General features: G+C 41.7%; 1 protein-coding gene and 1 non-coding gene across 6 annotated transcripts in view; one reads left to right on the forward strand and one right to left on the reverse strand.

Annotated features, from left to right (window-relative positions):
- LOC116076641 overlaps window positions 1-179 on the reverse strand; it is a 191-nt gene extending 12 nt beyond the window's left edge. The window contains exon 1 of the small nuclear RNA XR_004113041.1: window positions 1-179. This exon is cut by the window's left edge and continues 12 nt beyond it. This is a non-coding gene — a small nuclear RNA (U2 spliceosomal RNA).
- The window catches only part of Tmcc3 (transmembrane and coiled-coil domain family 3), a 275,765-nt gene that overhangs the window by 6,744 nt on the left and 262,300 nt on the right, over window positions 1-6,721 (forward strand). The window lies entirely within an intron of this gene.

A 6,721-nucleotide genomic window follows, 5' to 3' on the forward strand; every position in this document is an offset into this window, starting at 1 on the left:
ATTCCTGGAGGTACTGCAATACCAGGTCGATGTGTGGAGTGGGCGGAGCAAGCCTCTATTCTAACTCCTAACTCCAAAAATCCACTTAATATATTGTCCTCAGATAGAGGACATATCAGATATTAAACTGATAAGAACAGATACTACACGTGATCTTAGTCAAAAGGCTGAAAAGCGATTGCCTGTGAATTTCATGAAGTCATTTTTTTTTAAACATCTAAGTAGTATTCCATTGTGTAAATGTACCACATTTTCTGTACTCATTCCTCTGTTGAGGGACATCTGGGTTGAATGCAAACTGATCCATCCTTATCTCCCTGTACAAAGACTTAGTTGTTCCGGTTTGTTTGTTTGTTTGTTTGTTTTGAGACAGGGTTTGTCTGTGTAGCCCTGACTGTCCTGGAACTCACTCTGTAGACCAGGATGGCCTCAAACTTAGAAATCTGCCTGTGTCTGACTCCCAAGTCCTTGGATTAAAGACATGTGCTACCACTGCCCTGCCTAAGACTTAGTTTTTGATACTACTTGGCAAATCCCTTCTGATTCCATCATCTCTGTTCTGCTTCATATCCCTTTCTCCCCAAACTTATTTCTACATCCCTAGATACACGGAGTAATAGGACTACCTAATGTTTACAGCAGGATTCTTAAAGCAAGTACACAACAGGTAATCGAGTAATCACTTAGTTCTCAAAACAAAACTGTGAACTAGGTGTTATTCTGTTCTCACTTCCAGGCAAGGAAGCTTGCTATTGAATGGCTAGGTGTCTGCCTAGCACGCTACAGCAAATAAACCATGTAACAAGGATTTTAAAGGAAGTGTCTTGGCACCAAAGTCTGTGCCCTTATTGTTTATGCTACAAGAAAAAAAAAAAAAGCACTAGCTACTTGGTGACTGAAATTGAGTCCCGTGCTGCAGGGGAGCTGCTGGGGAGCTTGGAGGCAGCCTCCATCCTTGGCAGCGGCTGCATACAGCCAGCTGTGATTTCAACCGAAATTCACAGCACACAGAAAATGGAAAGCTTCAGGCTTTTTGCCAAAAGCCTTTCCATTTTCATCACCACAGTCCTAGCAAGATTGTGGCTGCAGTGCCTCCCATGCAACTGAAGAGAGGCACTAGTGAAAAAGGTATGAGGCTTTTTTTTTTTTTAATTTGAAAACAAAAACAAAGACAATAATCTGGCTAGCTAGCTCCGAGGCTTGCCACCTCTTGCTTCTGTGAATGGACTATCCTGGTGTCTGTGATACTATTTGCCAGAGCAGCAGGTGTATAAAATACAAATACTAGTAAAATATGACTTTCTGAATTGTGTGTGCATTCAAGTTGAAGGAATGGCGGGTGTGGGTGTGGGTGTTGGTGGGGGTGCATTTCATAGGTGTTGTTCCACACAGGGCAGATTTAAGATGAGATAACATTTACCACGCATTTGGAGTTCAGACATGCTCTCTCATGACATCCCCGGAGAATGTCCTTCGTGAGCAGCTCTTCATGGCCCCTGTCTCACGGAGCCAAACAGTGTTATCTGTTGTATATACTGCTGTGGGGTGAGGATACAGAGCTGAGGCTCTGTAGTGGGGCTCTTTGCTTAGTCCGTGTGGTCATTCATGAAGTCCCTCCAGAATGCGGCTGGCGGCTCCCTGAGACTTGAAGGATACAGTGGATGGCCAGAGGAGGAGGAGGAGGAAGGTCATGTGCAGGTGGCGTGCATAGCCTGTGTGGAAAGGGGAAAGAGGCAGCACGTGTTGAAGAGTGAGCAGGATTCCTGGTGGCCAGAAGGATAGGTCAGGTACGCTGAGGGCAAGAATTGAGACTGGAAAGGCAGGGATTGGCCGAGTGAGGAGATATGGTATGAGACGCCCTGGAGAGGGACCTGTGGGCAGTGGAAACACACTGAGAGGAAGGTTCTCAGCAGATCTTGTGAATGAAATCTTGATATCAAAAAGTCTCTCTGGCTGCTAGGTATAGAATGGACTTGGGATTGGGTCAAGAGTTGAGGCGTGGTGACGTGTTAGGAGTTGCTATGATTATTTGTGTCCATACAGGGAGGGAGTTAAGGAAGTGGCAAGGCACATCCTAGTCAAGATTTTGGCAGTGGAATCAGAAGGCTTGGTGACTGATAGGGCATGGGCAACTAGGGAAGGAACACAGGATGACTGTCTCCAGGCTTCCTGGTTGGCTGAACTGGGCGTGCAGTGGTATTGTGAACAGGGACAGAGCTCTGAAGAGAAAGCAGAGGACAGGGGCTTGGGTGTTGTGGCTTGGAGTCTGAGATACCTTCAAGCTGTCAGGCAGCTGGGTGGGTACGGAGATGTGCAGCTTGAGAGAGTCTGATTTACTGATGTATAGACGATAATTGGCGCCTTGGGGTATGGAACCCTGCACAGAGGACGGACTTATAAACAGTGGCTCACAGAATCTGTTGTACATAACAACCCCTTGTGGAAAATGCCAATTCCTACACAACACCTCTTCAATTACTGATTCATTATCACCATAGCCAGATACCAGGAGCTACAGTACCTAGCAGAGATGTCAGTATGAATAATCTATAGTCCAGACAGCTTACCCTTAGGATTAGAATCTAAAACATCCCTAGCAGGCTCTAGCCTCCCCTTTAAAGATCAAAAGGTGGGACAAAACAGAGTTTTAATATGTGGGGGGAAAAGGAATAATACTAATATTATTTTGCTAACCGAATACTTGCTCTAACTTAGAAACAAACATACTAAAATCAGACCTGGATTTGTCAGGATGGCACCCAGTGCAGTGGGTTTTGCAGCAGAGTCCTGTAGACCCTGGTGATGACTGCAAACAAGGCTAAAGTTTATCTTCCAGGAGATCTAGAAAAGATACTCTGATCGGGGTTTACTGGTGGGGGCCCTGGCGCTTGCCACCAGGACCACCATCAGTGGGGCACCATGAGCCTGTGGGGATTAAACACGACTCCAGATAGGGCAGTATCTCACACATCTGTGTGCCACTGGTGTGTTAGGATCACAGCAACTACAGCCAGGCAGATCTCACCCAGCCCAAGCATCCAGAGTGGGACGGTAGGCTCACAGAAGAAAACCAAGTGATTCTGAGCCAAGAAGATCCAGGGAACAGGACTGGCAAAGATCAATATGGAGTATAGCTAGGGGTGAGGCCAGGAAGACAATGTAGGACTAGCGCAGTGACCAGAGACAAAGCACAGCATCTAGGCCATTCTTTCATTGTCATCAATCTCCACCCCTGCAAATAGACCTTACAGCAGAGCAGGTCAAGCCAACCGGAGCACTGACCTCTAGCACCTTTTATTGTTCTACATCCTTCTCCTCTTCCTCCTCTTCCTCCTTCTCTTCCTCTTCTTCCTCCTCCTTTTTCTTTTCCAATACTCTTTCCTCTTGTTGGTACACATCTCCCCAGGTCCAGAGGCTCACCTGGTTTATGATACTGGAGTACATGTCTCTAGCACATCTTCTTAGTCTACTGTTGTCCAACACTTGAAACACCCACCCCATCTTTCCCTTGCCTCAATTATTACCACTCCTGTGAATGTCTCCTTCTTCCACCTCCCATCCAGCAACCAAATACACATTTCTCGTCTCACTACAAGTGCTTGATTCTTTCCTTTTTCTTCCCATTCATACCCCTAAAAATGAACATATTAGAATAAACAGTTCCAAGAGGATCCTTTTACTCCCAGAAACTATCAATACTTAGCAAGTGTGTGTTTCAAGGTCATCAGCTACTGTATTATCAGAGTGGGCTAAACTGCTGAATTGAGACTGTTGCTTCAGACAGTACACAAGACACAGGAGTGAACTGCAGATAGACCCTGGTGCTCAGGACAGACACCAGTCTAACAGAAGAACACAACACAACTGTATTACAGCCTTGTCTCTCCTGAATGGTGCACACACCTCCCCTAAAACAACAACCTCACAAGAACAGTTCCACCACCACCACCACCAACAAAATCTAAATAAACAATAGAAGTCCAGATGGGCAGGCCCCAGCACAGAAACACAAGTCACGTGACAACCCAAGGAAGGCACTATGTCTTTTCCCAAAATTACCAACCCCATCGTACTGTCACCCAGTGGAAATGACTTATGTGAAATTCCAGATGCAGAATTCAAAAGAATGAATGAAAATATGTTCAACCAACTCAAACAGGACACAGATATTTTCCAAGGAACACAAACTGGTGTATGGAATAAGAAGACATGATATGAAATTAGAATTCAATAAAGATATAGAAATGCTGAAGGAAGCCCAAATCAAGATGATGTAAAAATGAAAAGTACAATAGGGCAAATAAAAATATCAATTGAGAGCTGGAGAGACGGCTCAGTGGTTAAGAGCACTGGTTGCTCTTAACTCAGAGGTCCTGAGTTCAATTCCCATCAACCACATGGTGGCTCACAGCCATCTGTAATGGGATCTGATGCCCTTTTCCAGTGTGTCTGAAGACAATGACAGTATACTCATATACATAAAATAAACAAATCTTAAAACAAAATCTCAGTGGAAAGCCTCACCAATAATGAATCATATGGAAAACAGAACATCAGGATTTAAGGACAAAATAGAAAGATTGAATCATTCAGTCAAGGTTGATGACAATTTTTTTTAACATAGCAATGGAACATGCAAGAACTCTGGGATATCATACAAAGGACATTGGAAATGGAGAGGCATAGAAAACATTTTTAATAAAGTTATAGAAAAAATTTCAACCTAGGAAAGAGAAAGGTACCCAGACATAAGAACATCAGACAGATAGAACCATGGAAGAAATGTCTCACCTATATTACAGGGAAAATATGCTACAGTGAAGCAGAGCAGAGAAAGTCTATTGAAAGTTGCAAGAGAGAAGGGTCAGGTCACACATAAAGCCAGGCTCATCAGAATAACTGCTGGCTTTTTCAATCAAAGTCTTAGAAGCAAGAATAGTTTAAAATGATGTATTCCAAATCCTAAAAGATCGCCACTGTCAACCCAGACTCATATAAGCTGCAAAAATAGTCTGTCATAATTGAAGGCAGGAGAAAACCTTTTCATGATAAAAAACAGGCTAAAGGAGTACATGGCCCCAAGCGAACTCTTTAGGGGACATTGGAGGAAATACTCTGGACCAAAGAGAAAGATAAATACACTTAAGAGACCTCAGGAGTTACATGAGGCTAGAACGTTCATTAAACAAAGAAAAATAAGAAATCATCAAAATTATAGGAAACAATGCACAGTTTTTAATGATCTCACTTCACCCAAAAGACATAGACTAACATATTTGGCTGAAAAGCAAAATCTTTTTTGCTGTCTCAAAGAAACACATCTTACCATCCAGGATAAACACCATCCTATGGAGAAAGGATAGAAAAGATATTTCAAGCAAATGGAATCATAAAAAAAAGCAGGCTGCTATCCTAATATCTGACAAAATAGACCTCAGACTAAGTCTAGTTAGAAGAGTTAAAGAAGGTCACTTCAAATTGACAATCCAACAAGATAATCCATCAAAGAAAATTGCAGTTCTAAATGCTTTTATACAGCAAACCCAGGCCCATTTAATTGAATTTAAAATAGTACTAGATTTAGCCAGGCATAGTTGTATACACCTTTATTCCCAGACATGGTAGACAGAGACACGTGATCTCCGTGAGTTCAAGGCCAGATTGATCTACATAGTGAGTTCCAGGATAGCTAGAGATACATAGTGAGACACTGTCTTAACATAACCCCAAAACAAAAATAAATAAAGTGCTACTAGATTTAAAGTCACAGATTAACCCAACACAGGCATAGTGATTTCAGTACTCAGTTCTCACCAGTAAACAGACCAACTGGACACAAAATCAAGTACTAGAATCAGGTGCCTGAAAAATATCTCAGCAATGAAGACTACTCGTTGCTCCTGTAGAGGGCAAAGATTTGATTCCTAGTATCCATATGGTGGCTCGTACTCATCCATGACTCCAGTTCAAGGGATCTGATGCCGTCTTCTGACTTCTGTAGGGGCCAGGCATCATATGATGCACACATATACATGCAGGAAAAAATTCATACATGCAAACTAAACTAAACTAAATCTAAACATAATCTTTCAAATGGCTCTTAGAAACCTCTATAGAAACATAAAACATCAAAGAATGCTCATTCTTCTCAGTAGCCCATGAGACTGTCTTCAAATCACATATTGGGACACAAAACGAGTCTCTGTGGACATAGAAACAAATCAGGGAAATGATCCCATTCACATTGGCTTAAAATAAAAGACCTTGGAATAAACTAAACAGGGAAATGAAAAGACACATACAATGAAAATGTTAGGATACCAAGGAGAGAACACTTAAGAGGTCCCAGAAGATGGAAAGACAGTCCCATCCTCATGGACTTTAGGCTTAATACTGTGAAAATGTTTGTCCTATAAAACTAGATCCATATAAAAACCCTGTAGGCTTATATTTTTCAATACCTAGGGTTTTTTGTTTTTTGTTTTGTTTATTTATTTATTTTTATTTTTTTAACTTTTATTGCATTATGATGAGAAAAGTTACATGATTTCAATTTTCCTGAATTTGTTAGCATTTAAAAATATTTTAAGTAAATGGAATTAAATAATATTCTTGTTTCCCTTTGGTACCCCAATTCCCCCCAGGGACCCCCTCTTCAATACCTATAATATCTTTTTTGTCATGTTCCTTAAAATTTATAAAATATTATAACAATAAAAAT

The sequence above is a fragment of the Mastomys coucha genome, unplaced genomic scaffold, assembly GCF_008632895.1.
Source record: "Mastomys coucha isolate ucsf_1 unplaced genomic scaffold, UCSF_Mcou_1 pScaffold4, whole genome shotgun sequence".
NCBI lineage: Eukaryota > Metazoa > Chordata > Mammalia > Rodentia > Muridae > Mastomys > Mastomys coucha.